The sequence below is a fragment of the Cryptomeria japonica genome, chromosome 4 (assembly GCF_030272615.1).
Source record: "Cryptomeria japonica chromosome 4, Sugi_1.0, whole genome shotgun sequence".
NCBI lineage: Eukaryota > Viridiplantae > Streptophyta > Pinopsida > Cupressales > Cupressaceae > Cryptomeria > Cryptomeria japonica.
In genome coordinates this window covers 8214703-8232599 of record NC_081408.1, presented here as the reverse complement: position 1 = coordinate 8232599, position 17897 = coordinate 8214703, and positions in this window count along the sequence as shown.

Here is a 17897-nt window from a genome sequence, read left to right as displayed (position 1 = left end):
ACATATTCTCTCACTCAATAATAGAATACCAACTGTGAACCATTTTCAAGAAGGATGCGGTGTGCAGAAAAAGAGACAGAGAATAACCATTACACAGAGACTACAGGCGTGACAGGTGAGATTGGGCTTCACGGGGAGTTATGCTAAGAATACAGTGTCATCTAATTATTATCTCCATCTATGTCTCTTTCCCCTATTTATATCTCCTTACCTCTCCTAGTATCTTTCTCTTTTTCCCTTCTATCATTTCCACTCTATTTGTTTCTATATCACCCCCTCTCTATCTATCTACTCTCTCTTGCTTCTATCCCTTCCTTGTAGGAATTAGTTCCTATTCTCCACAAATAAGAGAGATTCAACATTCTCCACAAACAAGAGAGATTCAACACAAGGAATTGTATTGGGAAATGGAGAAGCTGCCTTGCTTAAATAACCAACAGCAAGGTGGAATAGTTGACAAGGTTTAGACATGTGTAATAAATATTATTACCTAAGTAAACCGTAAATAGTGAAAACTATTTACTCCAACTTAGGGAGGAAAACAACACAATAAGAGATACGTCATGGGTCCTAGAAATAAAACCATATTAGGTACCCATGTACAACTAAAATCTAATGAGATGTACTCTCTCACGACTGAAGAAAACGAGAATACCAAATGGGAGAAAACTCCCATCCAAAAAAAAGAACGAAAAAATATTGAAAAGAAAAAAATGAAAGGAAGAGAGAAGGACTCCTCAAGACCCCCCAAGGACTACTTTGTTCACCTTTAACATTGAGTGTAACTGATGATAGTGAGGAGATGCTAAAGGTATAGTGAAGATATCTACAACCTACAACTCTATAGGTAAATACTCCAATGAGAGAATGCAATCTTGAATGTGTTGTCAAGTGAAGTGTATGTGGATTTCAATATCCTTAATGCATTGATATTCCATTGGATTATGAGAAATATCTATGGCACTATGATTATTACACCAAAGAGTATTGGGATGATTGGTAGGAAAACCAAATGTAGCCATCATCTACTCAAGCAACAGAACCTCCTAACTAGCCAAGATGAATTCTCAATAATCAACCCGAATTAAAAATAATGCAACAGAGGTTTGCTTCTTGCAAGACCAAGAAACCAAACCAAAATCAAGATAAAAACAAAGCTAGAGGTAGACCTCCAATAATTAACATCACCAGCTCAATTTGAGCTAGTTAATCCCACAATCTCAATAGCATGTGATGTGTAGTGAGTACTAAATTATGTAGTGCCTTGAATATACCATAAGATGCATTTGGCTTCCTACAAATGAAACCCATGAGGATCTTGAGAAAATGAAGAGACAAGACCAACTACAAAGGAAATATCAGGATGGCTATGTGTCAAGTACAAAAGACTTGCAACCAACTTTCGATACAACGTAGCATCAGCTAATGCAGTAGTATAGCTAGTAGACAATGCAACACTTGATTGAAATGGAGTAGGGTCTAACTTGAAATCAGCCATTTCAAATCTCTAAATCAAATCAAGAATATACTTTTGTTGGAAAATAGAAATACCAACAGAAAATTGACAAATTTAAAGACCAAGAAAATAGTGCAACAAATCAAGATCAATCATATCAAAACACTGGACAAAAGATTTTTGAGTGTTCTTAATCATGGTAGGAAAGATCCCTATGAGAATCCAATCATTCATATAAAGAACAAGAATGCTAATATATCCCCCATGTCTTTGAATATAAACTATAAGATTGGAGTGATATCATGTGAATCTAGAAACAAGCAAAAACTTGTCCATCGCTAGGAGCATGTTTGAGACCATAATATCAACATCAAATATTGCAAAGAAGTGAGGGGTCCTACACACAGCTTGGTGGCTACTCCATATAGATCTCCTCTTGAAGATCATCATGTAATAATTTAGTCTTCACATCCATCTGATACACTGAACAACCCTTAGATGAAACAATAGAAAGTACAAGAAGAATGAAATACATCTTGGATATAGGGGAAAAGGTTTCAGAATAGTCAATACCTATAGCCTAAGAAAACCCCTTAGCCATTAGACGACTCTTATACTTATTGATTTAGAACAATCAACTACAAATTAGGTATGATAGACCCATTTACACCAAACCAACCTTCTTCCCTTAGGAAGAGGAACCAAATCCAAAGTATGATTCTTCATCAAAGAAGAATACTCCATAGCTATAGCACTATCCCATTCTAGAATAACGGAAGCATCTAAAATATTTTGCAGATCAGTACTGCATGAATCTAAACACTGATGTCTAAAGTTTGGGAATGAGTGTGGTGAGTAGTTGTAGGATCAAATGCAAGAGAACCAGCATCCACAATGACTATATGATCCCATAAAGGTCGACTAGGTGTAGGTGGAGGAGAAGAAAAAGATGAAGTAATATCAACAGCTATAACAATACTATATTTAAGAGAAACATAATCAGGAGAATCAAATTCATCATCCTTTGAAAGCAAAACATCATGTAAAGAAGAACTTGGAAGAAGGGAGGAAGAAGCTTGTGGTGTCAAATCCATTGAAGTGAAGGACTCATGAAACTAGACATCATGGAAAAAATGTACCTCTCGAGCGACAAGATCAAACAAATGATATCCCTTCACATCTTCACAATAGACAACAAAGATGAAATATTAACTCTTATTCTCCATTTCTTTATGATAACCATCTGGAATTAATGTCTATGCATCACTACCAAATACTATGAAAAAGGAAACTTTGGGCTTGACATGAGACCAAGCCTCCTCGAGAGTCATATTTCATACTGCAATTTTTAATTTAGTTCGTATAATTGATAGCCTCTGCCTAAAATTCTAGAGCCATAGATCCAACTGAATCATAAAATTGGTCATCTTCCATAAGGTTCTATTTTTCTACTTGGCAATGTCATTCTAATGAGGAGTGTATGGTACTATGTGCTAGTGAAGAATACCCTAAGCATAGAAGAATTCTTAGAATTCCTAATTGACATAGTCCCCCCATTATATATGTGAATCTTTTGAAGGGAATGCTCTGACTACTTCTACGCAAATGCAAGGAAGATTATTAAATATCAAAGAATATCATCCTTGTACATCCTAAATTACACCCATGTTCACCTAGAGAAGTCATCAATAAAAGTGAGCACATACTTGACCCTTAAAAAATTAAAGAGGGGAATGATATAAGGCTACTCTGCACCAACTCAAGTGGTGTCGAAGCACATGTGGCCATACCATTAGGGACAAGATCTCTATGATTTTTTTTGAGAGCACAACCTTGACAAACACCATCTAAGCAAAATATTTGAGGGAGACAAATCAACAAATTTTGTATGCTCATCCGTTGAAGATGTCTATAGTTTTGGTACCCAAAATGTTCATGCCAAATCTTGTTCATAAAATCAGTATGAACAATAAGGGATGATCATGATGAATAATTAAATCCATCGAACCTATACAAACATGATGCATGATCAAATATACTTGCAGCAATGACCTTTTTAGGATCTTTCGTCTCTCAAATAGTTACTTCAGTAGGAGATAACTCAATGAGCCTTCCATCACCATGATTGGAAATTTAGTATATGGAAAGAAGATTTTGTGAGATATCAGGATCAAGAAGAACATCATGAATACTACCATCCTAAATTTGAATTGAGCTTGACCTCAAATCTATAATCCAAGAAGAGATCCTAGTAGCAATGTGTGAAGTAGGACTATTAAAAAGAGAATCAAGAATATCCACAATATGAGTCATGTGGTGAGAAACACCAAAATGAAGGATCCAACTAGAATTGGTAGAAGATAAAGCGTGAGCTGAGAGATATTACCCTTTTCCTCTTGAAGAAACTTAGGAATGGAATGATTGTGCTTCCTCGGAGCTTCTCTAATGCAATATTCACAAAACATTGTGCATTAGCAAGCCTAAATTTTCCATAAAAGAAACAATTCTCCATCTTTTTCTTGGACTTAGAAGATAACTCTCCTAATTTAGAAGGATAAGGATGAAAAGGAGGTTTATCCTTTTGATCATTCCTCACCTTAAGCTTGGGAAGAAACTCACCACTTGAAGATGGATTCATCTTGTGCTTCTTCTTATACTCACCCTTGCCTTTGGAAGAATGAGCCATTAAAGCATGACTTTTAGGAAGAGAATCAATCTAAATAAACATGGCCTACTCCCTAGTCAAACAATCATAAAATACCTCAAAAATAAGGCATCTTATGGTCTTCTCCCATAAAATCCATAGTAGAATAGATGGTAGAGGAAAACACTTGGAAAGGACCTCTAAGTTTAGACAGGATTAAGAAAATACAATCCTTATCTTGTTTGGCATGGCCACAACATTTCAGTTCAAACAAAATTGTTTTGAACGATACAATTAAATCCTAAGTAGAGGGAAATGCATCAGGAGAAAGAGAAGTGATATTTTCTTCAAGCTACAAGATCTTGAATTGGTTGACCTTACCATACAACTCAGCAAGCTTATGCCATACTTCTTTAGGTGTTGTACACAGAGCAATGTGAAACAACAAATTATCTAACGTGCATAAATGTATCGATGAGTCCTTTTGCCTCATCTATTTTGTTTCTATGGACAAACTACTCAAATGGATTAGTGAATTTGGATTGGTCAATATCCAACAACTACTAAAGACCTCAAGAGTGAAACAATTATAACATCGTGAGCTTCCAGGTGTGATAGTTGTGTCGGGTGAGAAGTTCAATCCTAGGGCCTGACATTTGATTAGGATTATGTCCTTTATTTTTGGAATCTATTTTGATGCCATCTTCAAGCCCATACTATATTTAGACTCTATGATATCTATGATGACACTAGAGGTAGAATAATTTCTTTTGTTCAATTTCAACCTACAACCTCCAATGTTTCTTCTGTGCACACAACCTAACTTCTTTCCTAAGTTTCCTATTCACTATAATCTTTATTCTAGCATATATAAAAGAGTCTCCTTGAGCCAAATATACATAGACATCCATTATAGTACCTAGTGTTCTTCCAATTTCCTCCTACCAGTATTCAATTATCAAATTATATAGTCTAATCCACACTTAAGATTCGTAAGGATTCTTGACATTATCAGATTAAAATTAGGAGTCCAATTTTGCATATATAATGGAATTTCCTTCATCATCCATAATCCTCCCTAAATAATTTTCTCCTTTTCCTCATGGTTGGAAAATATTATAATGAAAAATCATTTAGGAATGAATTTTAAATTAAATTCAATTCTCCATGAATCCTCAATCCATCTCTGTATTGTCTCCCTATCTTTTTTTGGCACATTGAATCTACAAATAACTTTAAAGGCTTTCATTAATTCTCTATCATTCCCAACTTCTTTTGAGAGATCAATCATTAGTACATCATAATGATCATTTTCCTTACATTTATCCTCTTCCCCACTGATTTCATCTTCTTTTTCATCTCCACTTCTGTCATTGTTTTTATTTCCAATTTCTCTCTAAAAATTCTCCATTGTTGATTTCTTTTATTACAAAACTTGAACTATAATTAGTTTTATGTAAATAAAACTATATTTTAAGAAAAATCTATATTTTTTATTATAATTTTTATATTATATTATAACTAGCACATGCATTGGGAAAGATAATACCCCCACATAATAGACTATTTCTTTGTGTCTTTGTTGGGTGGTTTGTTGTCTGGTTTTTTACCATCTAGTTGCATTTTGACATGGTTTTACTTATCTATTAGTTTTTTGTATGTTTTGATTTTTGTCTTTTGTGGGGTTCTCATCCCTCATGAGCCTCAAGTAGTTTCTTTGTAGCGATTATGTAAACATTGGAGCCTATCCCATTTTAATCAATAAGAAAAAAAAAGATTAATGTTTTAGATAATTCATTGGTAAGCCATTAATAGTATATCTTGCTCCGACAACATTTCCTTAGGGCTTAATGCATTAGAAAGATATTCTATATAAATAAAATAAGATAATTAGTTCCTAGGAATGCTTGAAATGAGAGAGTGTAATGCCTCTAAAACAAAAATGGTGAATAAATCTATTATACAACAATCAAAATGATTGACAATCCATTTGAGATTGCATCCTTGGATTTTGTTGCCATAAAATTTGATATTGATTGGCATTTTTTGGTTCCATGGAATTAGAGAATTGTCATTTCAATTCAATGAGGATAATGATGAATTGTTTAATTTAATAAATAACAAATGAGAGGACAAAGTTTTTATTTGAAGATGAAGTCAACTTGTGGGGGAAGAAAAAAATTGTAATTTGTAGGCATTGTTAACTACAAGAAAATAAGCTTTTGAGTAGATTTCCAAAAAGCTCTTTTTTTTTCATTCAATGAAATCAAATTATTAGAATTTCAATTAAGGGGCATAATAACAAATTATCAATTTAATAGATAATAAGTCTGAGGATGACGCTTCTACTAGAGGAGGAAGTCAAACTTGTGAAGGAAAATAAAATTTGTAAGAGACTATCGTGTTAACTTGTAAGGGAAGAAATTTATAATTTCTAGGCATAGTTAACTAATGAGATGAAAAGAAAAATTTTCACATGATATTTTATTTTTATGCATATAATAATTTAGATTTTAGTTTTTTGTTGTAAAAAATATACGATTAAGGTGAGATATACTTAATTCAGATGGACAATACCAAAACTAAATAACTTAACTAATTATTAATATTATTTTATAAAAGTTAGAATTATAATTAATATTACATAATTAAGTATCATTTAATTGAAATGATTTTTTTTATTAGGATAAAATAGGTTTTAAAGGGCCCTCAAAAAACTTAATAACAAAGAGTTGCCCATGATAAATAAACTGGACTACTTGGAAGAAAACCATAGGTTTTAGAAAGGATATGATACCTTCTGGACTTATGGGCATCTAGATCCTATAACAAAGGGTGCAAAGGATGGAAGAGCACAAACACAACACCTACCACCCACCAAACACTAGCCAAACATTACCTAGGAATGCACCATTACAAATCAAGCTAGCAGAACAAACGACCTAAAACAACAAACAAAATATCTCAAAAAACATAGATCGAGGGTATATTAGGTACCCTTAGCCAACAAGAATGGTTTTCTGAGGCTCTCATAACCTATAACAGCTTCTCTAGGCCACAACAATGGCCTAGACCTAACCAAAAACAAGAACTAGCCAAATTGGGACCTTGAAAACTTTCAGCATCTAGTTTGTCCTTAGGAAGAAAAAGAGACACGGGCTTTTTCCAAGCTTCCCCAACCATGAAAGTGGGTTTTATAAGGCTCCCACAACTAGAAATAGGTATTTTACAGGCTCCCTCAATCGTGATCTAGGATACAGGGTTTTGACAAGGCTACCAAAACCTCCTACAAGGAAAACCATAAGGGTTTTGACTGGCTCCCTTAACCAACAACACAAATAATAGCCTTCTAAAGAGACCCTCAGCCCATAACCCATGCAGTCACTTCACCTCTATAGGAGAGCAAAATATCTCAAAATGAGATTTATTAGAACAGGCAAGGGGATAATAAGATACCTTTAAGGGTTTTGGAATGTGCCCATAACCTCAAACTTAAGACCAAAATTGAGATCAAAAGACTCTCCAAAAACACCACCTCAATGGGAGCTAAGGAGAGAAAACAAATAGAAAACCATACTCATAACCATCCTAGCCACCAAGGAAATCAACAATAGTCTCCAACCAACAACACCCAACATCATCTGTAGTATCAAGCTCCACCCCAATAGGAGGAACGTTATCACCAATACTAGCCATCTCAACCTCAAAAGAAGACATGGCCACCTCAATAGTAAGAACTGAAAATAACCAAGGACACTGAATAACATTTGAAAGGCAAAACATCCACAAGGAAAACATGGAAAGATCCACAAAAGGGCAGCCAAAAATATGTATAGATAACAAAACTCTTTGAAATAGCACAACGAACAACTCAAAATAGGCATGTGAGCACATGTGCAAAGCTTAAAATGCCCCAGCCCAAAAGGAGGGGCACAAAAATAAGAATTCCAAAGCTACCCACATCACCAAGGATAGTCCTAGGGAATATAACCATAGACAACTAGCTAGTGTTGCTACCAAAACAAAAATCCATGCCACGCCAAAGGTTGCACTCCAGAGTCAAGTTGAGTCTAAGCAACAACCCACAAATAAGCACGCACCAAACGCCCATGCAAGAAAAACCTTGCACACCTCCCAGACATCCTGCTCGTGCTGAGAACAAGATGAACAAGCAACAGTCCACTCAAATAACCCCGAACTCTATAGATCCCTGGGCCAAACACACCAAACAGGGCCCATGTGTTGGCAAGGAGAAGTGGCTCCAACCTTCTCCTCATCACACGTGTCATCTCCATCTCCTTCAGCCTCCCCTGTGTCTGTCGCTGCCACCCTTACTCACCCAGACTCTCCCGCCCAAACTTTTATTGAAATCAAAGTTATAATTTGTATGACACAAATATAATAAAATAATATCATTTTAAACTAACAACATTTCAAAATTATAATAATGAAGAATTACCACAAATATGTACTCACCGCTACATTACATAAATTAGGGTTAATTTGTTTCCCTTAGGAATCATTACGATTTTTTTTAAATAAAAAATAATAAATCCTCTATCATTATATGGTAGGCCAACCCAACCCAACCCAGCTGGTTTCCTTTGATATCATATAAATCCCAGTCAAGAATGTTATAACAAACCAAATCAAGTCATAGGCGTACAGGAACAGCAGATTTTTTGTTTTACAAAACCCTAGGGTCTAAAGGCTTCATTTTTCAATTTTAATCTTTTCTCGGCATTACTCGTTCTTTGGCCATGGCGACAAGAGTATTTGAATACTCTCTATCACTCGGGAGCTCATCAATTCCTTTCATGTTTGGATCTTCAGCTTCTTCACCACCAACACCTCTCTTCGGTGTCACTACGGCTGATGCACCTACGCCTCTCACCAGCATTGCTGCGGCTTACGCGCCTAGGACTCCATTGATCCCCACCTCGAGTTGCGTGCCTATCCCTAATTTCTTTGGCACCACTGTGACTTATGCACCTGCACCATCCTTCCCTGGCACTGTGACTTACAAGCCTATTTCTTTCTTCTCCGGTCCAGCGCCTTGTGTGCCTGCACCTTTCCTCAGCAACAGTGCATCTTGTCCACCTACGCCCTTTCTTAGCAATCCCGACGCAATCTTTTGTACTGGATGTGGATGCGTCTTTCAACACTCCAGGCATAGCATTTACTCCACCCACGCCTTTCAACACTCCAGCTAGAAACTCTACTTCAAATTTTGTTACTCCGGCAACTTCTTTAGCGACTCAATCGTCCTCAGCATCTCAACTGTCACGTTTATTTTGCAGTGATGCTTCGTCTTCTTCGACCACCGGTGCAACTGCCCTAGCACATACTGCTACTATAACCGCGCCATTTTCATCACGACCAACTTCCACAACCAATTCCGCAACATATCCCCGTTTTCACCTATTGTCTTCAGAGGCATCTGAAACAACTCTTGGGTATGTGCAGGATCATGGTGTGCCAAAATAGGTCCTTAAGTGGCAATGAAATTTTAGAAAATCAGAGTTATGCAACTTGACATGAAAATTTGAATAAGTTATGAACATTATTTTAAAAATATGTAAGAAGAGAATATATATAAAATTGAATGTCGTTTCTAAGCTACTAGTTGTTTTTTGGAAAAAAAAATTCCTATTTGATGAAAATTTCAAATTTCAATGTAGTGGTACTAAATTTTCAGAAAAAAAAAAGAAGTAGACGTATGTCTAATCACCCTAATCAAAATCAAATCATAATATTTTTTTATAATATTTATAAGATTAGTATTAGACTCATGTCCGAATGTGACACATATTATTTTTTTTTATTTTATAAAGTAAATAATTATTTATGAATTTTTTACTACAGCTTTTTAGAAATTCAAAAACTCATACCTCTAACCAGCTTAACTTGGTCAAAACCTTATGAATTTTTTTTTTTTTAATTTTTACCTATAGTAGACGAAGCATAGGATGTGATGCATGTTTCAGATTCAAAAAATGTTATACCGTTTGAAAGTTATGAGTGTTTTTCAATCAGTCTATCAATCAGGACTATTGTCAAAATTCAATTAGAAATAAATAATAATTATTTATTAAAGTCAAAATAAGACAAGCCTTATTTTGTTGGAAAGTTGGGAACGTCCTTAAAGTCTAGAAAATCAAGGAATACTGAAAAACGCATTTTTTTAGTTGACTTTCTAGGCGTGTCACTTCCAAGCCAAAGACCAAAGCAATCTCGAGCGGAAATTTAAATTTTGAAAATTTGACTACAAAAATCGAATATCCGATTTTAATAAGTAAATTCTCTAACTAAATTGGCCCATAATTAATCTAATGTTTATTAATATATTAATATATTAATTTATAAATAAATTAGTATATGATATTAGGGAGAGGGAGAAGGAGAGAGGGAGTGGGGAGAGAGAGAAAAAGAGAGAGAGAGAGAGAGAGAGAGAGGGAGGGATACAGAGAGATTTGGGGAGAGAGAGACAGAGACAGAGACAGAGAGACAGAGACAAAGACAGAGAGAGATAGAGAGATGGGAAGGGGGAAGGGAGAGATAGACAGACAAACAGACAAATAGAGACAGAGACAGAGACAGATGGGGAGGGGGAAGGGAGAGAGAGAGAGATATACCCCTTAGGATAACATAGGACCCAAAGCGACCCAATATGGTGTCATTAGGGGTCATATGATGTCCATAGGGGTCATATGGTTTCCTAGGACACCATATGACCCCTTAAGACACCAAATAGGACCCAAAGCGACCCAATATGGTGTCATAATGGGTCATATTATGTCCTAAGGGGTCATAAGGGTTAATGGGACACCATATGACCCCTAAGGACAAAATAAGACCCCTTATGACACCATATGGTGTCATTAGGGGTCATATGGTGTCCATAGGGGTCATATGGTGTCCTAGGACACCATATGACCCCTTAAGACACCAAACTATGTCATTATGGGTCATATGGTGTCCTAAGGGGTCGTAGCACACATATAACCCCTTAGGACACCAAAGGACCCAAAATGACTCAATATGGTGTTATAAAGGGTCGTATGGTGTCCTAAAGGGTCACATGATTTCTTAAAGGGGTCATATAACACAATATGACCCACTAGGATATAATATGACCTATAACAACCAAATATACTATCTTAAGGGGTCATATGGTGTCCTATGGGGTCATAGGACACCATAGGACCCCTAATATGGTGTCATTAGGGGTCATATGGTGTCCTAAGGGATCGTAGGACATAATATGACCGCTTAGGACACCATACGACCCAAAGTGATCCAATATAGTGTCAAAATAGGTCATATGGTGTCCTAAGGGGTCATAAGGGTTCATGGGACACCATATGACCCCTAAGCACAACATATGACCCCTTATGACACCATGTGGTGTCATTAGGGGTCATATGGTGTCCATAGGCATCATATGGTATCATAGGACACGGTATGACCCCTTACGACAACAAATTATGTTGTTATGGGTCATCTGGTGTCCTACGGGGTTGTAGGACACCATAGGACCCCTCATGACACCATATGGTGTCATTAGGGGTCATATTGTGTCCTAAGGAGTTGTAGGATATAATATTACCCCTTAGGACACCATAGGACCCAAAGTGACCCAATATGGTTTCATAACCGGTCGGATGGTGTCCTAAGGGGTCATAAGGGTTCATGGGACACCATATGACCCCTAAGGATAACATATGACCCCTTACGACACCATATGGTGTCGTTAGGGGTCATATGGTGTCCATAGGCGTCATATGGTGTCCTAGGACACTATATGACCCCTTAAGACACCAAATTGTGTTGTTATGGGTCATATGGTGTCCTAAGGGGTCGTAGGACATAATATGTCCCCTTAGGACACCATAGGACCCAAAGCGATCCAACATGGTGTTATAATGGGTCATATGATGCCCTAAGGGATCATAAGGGTTCATGGGACACCATATGACCCCTAAGGACAACATATGACCCCTGATGACACCATATGGTGTCGTTAGGGGTCATATGGTGTCTTAAGGGGTCATATTGTGTCCTAAGGGTCGTAGGACACCATAGGACCCCTTATGACACCATATGGTGTTGTTAGGGGTCATATGGTGTCCTAAGGGGTCGTAGGACATAATATGACCCTTTAGGACACCATAGGACCCAAAGTGACCCAATATGGTGTCATAACGGGTCGTATGGTGTTCTAAGGGGTCATAAGAGTTCATGGGACACCATATGACCCCTAAGGACAACATATGACCCCTCATGACACCATATGGTGTCGTTAGGGGTCATATAGTGTCCATAGGCATCATATGGTGTCCTAGGAAACCATATGACCCCTTAAGACACCAAATTATGTCATTATGGGTCATATGGTGTCCTAAGGGGTCGTAGGACATAATATGACCCCTTAGGACACCATAGTACCCAAAAAGACCTAATATGGTGTCATAATGGGTCGTATGGTGTCCTAAGGGCTGATAAGGGTTCATGGGACACCATATGATCCCTAAGCACATCATATGACCCCTTATTACACCATATGGTGTCGTTAGGGGTCATATCGTGTCCTAGGACACCATATGACCTCTCAAGACACCAAATGTTGTCATTATGTGTCATATGGTGTCCTAAGGGGTTGTAGGACATAATATGACCCCTTAGGACACCATAGGACCCAAAGTGATACAATATGGTGTCATAACAGGTCGTATGGTGTCCTAAGGGGTCATAAGGATTCATGGGACACTATATGACTCCTAAGGAAAAGATATGACCCCTTATGACATCATATGGTATCGTTATGGGTCATATGGTGTCCATAGGTGTCATATGGTGTCCTAGGACACCATTTGACCCCTTAAGACACCAAATTGTGTCGTTATGTGTCATATGGTGTCCTAAGGGGTCGTAGGACACCAAAGGACCCCTTATGACACCATGTGGTGTCGTTAGGCGTCATATGGTGTCCTAAGGGTTCGTAGGACATGATATGACCCCTTAGGACACCATATGACCCAAAGTGACACAATATGGTGTCATTAGGGGTCATATGGTGTCCTAAGGGGTCATATGATGTCTTAAAGGGGTCATATGACATATTATGACCCACTACAACACAATATGACCCATAATGACCAAAAATGGTGTCTTAAGGGGTCATATGGGTTCATGGGATACCATATGACCCCTAAGGACAAAATATGACCTTTTATGACACCATATGGTGTTGTTAGGGGTCATATGGTGTCCATAGGCATCATATGGTGTCCTAGGATACCATATGACCCCTTAAGACACCAAGTTGTGTCGTTATGGGTCATACGGTGTCCTAAGGGGTTGTAGGACACAATATGACCCATTAATGTGGTAGTTCAGTAAAAAAAAGGCGGCAATAGGAAATGTTTTGGGGACCACAAATTTGTACATTAAAATCAGATATCCAATGTTAATGTACATAAAAAAGATCCTTATGGGCCATTCTGTGGATTCCAAAGGCCCACAGTCTGTATATTCTATTTTTTATCGACGATCATAGGTTTTCAGACAGGTTGAGACAAATTTGTGCTTTTGGGATATTCTTAAAGTCAAATCTTACATTGTTAATCATGTAGGAGCATCTGTGTGGAGGGAAATAGGGAGTGGTAATCATCGAAAGTCTAAACACAAAAGAAAACTTTCAAATGACCAAATTAAAGTGTATAGAGAAAGAGATAGAGAATGTCATAGGAGGAGAAGGCAAGTTATGTTAAATATTGCTAATGTTACTTCAAGTGAAGAGGAAATTGAATTTGAAAATGTGCCACAAGTTATTGAAAATGAAAATGTAGATTTTGAAAGTTAAAATTTTGAAAATGTTGAAAGTGTTGAAAGTGATAATGAAAATGCTCAACATGTAGAAAATTTTGACATAGGAGGTGAAAATGTGGAAAAAATTGACATTGAAGGTGGAATTGCTCAACAAAGTGAACCATATGTAACACCTAATTACTTTAGAAATGAAGACCCTCTCATAGATGAAAGACAAATTCCAAATCCAAGACCTTCAAGAACCCCAAAATGGTTATTTGAAATCGATGAGAACATTATTGCGAATCTTGAAGGCAAGAAGTCAACAAGAACCGTTCGGTTGTGGGCTACACAAATTTTCAACCAAAATTTTAGCAATAAGACATTGACCGAGCAATGATAACTCTTTTTTCAATTGCTAAAGATGATAAAGGTGAGACCATTGCTAAACAAATTGAAGATTCGTATGAACAAGAAGATGGAGAGAAATTCTATTATTGCAAAAAATCTATTTGACGCTCTCAATTCTATTGGAAAGAATACCAAAGAAAGAGATAAGAGAGCCGCTCGAAGAGTGATTACAACCTCCTTACTAAGCCATCAATTGACAAAGGCTCATCAAATGACACAAAATTTTATTGATTTTAACATAAACCATAAAACTTTGGATAGAGCACTTGCATGAAGACAAAGACTTGATGATCCACTTCGACAAGATACATGGGCTTTCGGTGGGAGGCTTCCACGTGTTGACAGAAAGTTGAGTGACAATGTGAAGGAGTAGATTCAACAATTTTGGCACTCTAATTCTAGAGTATCACCCAATGTATAGGATGTTTTGAAATTAAGAATCGGCAACCGAGACTGCACACTGCATCCCAAACATTTCTTAGAATCAAACCAAACAATGTTGTACAATTTTTTTTTTGAATCACATCCAAATTTGCAAATATCTCAAAGGGCCTTTGAATCTTTGAAACCATTTTATTGTGTTCCTCTTAAGATTCACAATACTTGTTGTTGCAAGTACCATGTGGAGTTTTCAATGTACCATGAACTTTTATGTCATATTAATTTTACGATGCATACTAATGAGATGTTGCAGGAGTGTGGTGCAATGCTATTTACAAGATCATCAAGAGACTTACAAGATCTATTTTTATGCCCTATAGATGATGGCAGCTATTTCTATAGAAATGATTGTTTTAATGAGAAGTGCTCAGAATGTGGTGGGTTGTCAAAGTTTGTTTCATGTTTTCATGAGGGCAACGAACATGAGCTTGGAAAGAATTATGTTGATAAAAAAAGACATGAGACACTGAAATATACTTTGAAGAGTGGAGGTGAAGGTTCTATATGCGAATTAGTCTCAAGAGAAGTGAGTATTGTCGATTTTATTTTGGTTTTTAAGAAAAATCTTTTCTACAAGTATGCAAGGCACACCCATAGGTCTCAGTGGTTGGATCAATAGTTCAGGATGTGTAAGAACTCTTTCCTGATTGGCACTATTGTATCAGTAGTTGATTTTGTAGAGAACTATACATTGCAACAACAGAATGAGGTACAGACTCAATAGTACAATTCAGTCTAGATTTCTATTTTTGTTCACATTACATATAGACATGCTCCTGATAGTACAGAAGAGTACAAGAAGATAATCAGGGAGTATCATTTTTATATGAGTGATGATAGATCACACTCCTTCGAGTATGTGCAACATTTTTTTGAGAATTTTTTTGAGTTCTTTCATAAGAAAGATATTACAATTGACCGACATATAATATGGTCAGATAATTGTATGGGTCAATTCAAGAATGCTTGTATGTTTTATTGGTAGAGTAGAATGCATGTAGAGAGACATATACCTCATATTTGGTGTTTTTTTTAGGCAAGGCATGGGAAGGGAGAGTATGATGGAACAGGTGCATGTTTGAAGAGAGCTCTAGTTAAGGAGCAATTGAGGATTTCAGGTGCAAATTTCTCTGATGCATGTTCTATTGTTGATTGGTGTAGTTCAACATTGTCACATGGAGGTACTCTTGATTTAGCAGTGGCAAGATTCTTTTGGTTGGTTGATGAGGGAACAATGGGAGATAGATTGGATTGTCAAACAATTATAGATTTTTCAAAGATGCATTCATTTCTCAGCTCAGATGCAAGTACATGGACCATTTGGACACGAGCGTTGGCTTGTTTTTGTCAGAGTTGTGTTCGATGTGATTTGGGATCAGTGTGAGTCAAGTGAGTGGGTTGATACGTGGGTTCCCCACTATCTAAATCCTTTATCTCAAACAATATCCTTGTCAAACAATGACATGGAAAGTTCACTTGAGTATGACTGTCTATTAGATGTTGTACAGCCAGGACATGTTTTTTGCAATTGTCTCACCGCAAGGGAATGAAGAGAGCTCAGAGTATTGGTTGGAATGATGTGTACAGGGGAAAAAAAGCTAACACAACCAGTGACAAATGATGATGGGTTCACATATCCTACAGGTTCAGTTGTTGTTGTGGGAACTTGGTTGCAAACATATATGATTAGAAAGAATGGCATACCCACATTTGAAGAAAATGAGAGACACAAAACCATTATAATATATTCACACCTTATTATAGCTACAAATGTCAAGTTGTTGAAGCATCAAGAAAAACCAAGACAAAAGAGCTATGGACAGTGACTATTGTTGATCATGAAGCAATACTGGATACTCTTGACCAAAGAGATGACCCTTCAGGCACACTTGAGTAGTAGGTCTTTAATGGTACCTTTTTTTTTTATCATGCATTTCATTTCAAGCAATGACCATTAAACCTTAATGTTCAAGTTTGTTATGTGTATACTAAGGATGTGTTCAAAATGCAGGTCTATTGATGAACATTTTTTGTTGGCAACACAATTTTTGCATGCACATAGAGGGTACATTTGATATAATCGGAAGGGACATATTTTTGCAACATGACTTATTATCATGCATTTGATGAGATTTACAATTTTTGTTATTAGAGAACAGTATTTGAAAATTTTGGATGATATAATTATTGCAAAACCTTTATGCTCATGCAAGTCTTTTTTGATCATATAAAATAGTATCGCATTATGATTTTTGTGTCAACATAGTGGGTTCTGTTGATATAATTCGAAGGGACGTATTTTTGTGGTATATAATCCCACCTTTTCATTTATTATCATGCATTTCAGTTGAAGTGATTATCATAAAGCCTTTATGTTCATCCATGCATTTTATGTGTAGACTAACAATTCTTAAAAATACAGGTTCATGCTAGATCATTCACCGTTGACAAGACCCTCTCTTGGTGATGGTACATATTCCTTTGTGCATTAATGAGATAAAATTTTGTGCATAAACATTAAGTCAAGTGAATGTATTTCTATTTAGAAATGACCATATCTACCATCGTCTTCAACCATGTAGAGAAATGCAGTGAGAAGGGCTTTAATCAACATGTGTCTTTCTTCAAAGTTATGCTTGTATACTTTGCAGAGAAACTGGTAAGTTTCATAATTATACAATCTTGTACGTCTTAAAAATGTTTCAAATGATATATTTATAATTTTCTAAACTAATTTGTATTAAGTGTTATTATTTATTTATTGTAGCACATTCATTCTGCATAAAAAGGTTACTTATTTTGGTCTTCATTTATATGCAGACATTGTTGTACATAAGATTTTCTCTTAGGACATGAGGATGTATGATGCAGATGAAGTGGGATGTTGTATTTGTATATGGATGTGAATTGATGTAACATTGTTATGATGATATACAATGTCCATGAGTAAATTGGTTTAGTTGTATTGATGATATACAATGTATCTGTACATGAGTACATTGGTGTAGTTGTATTGATAATGAAAAAAAAATCATGTTTGCATATCCCTTCATGGATGTCATATGCAAGTATAATGGTAATTATGTGTATTTGATACATGGAAATATTGATGATCATTATGTGTCTATAGTGTAA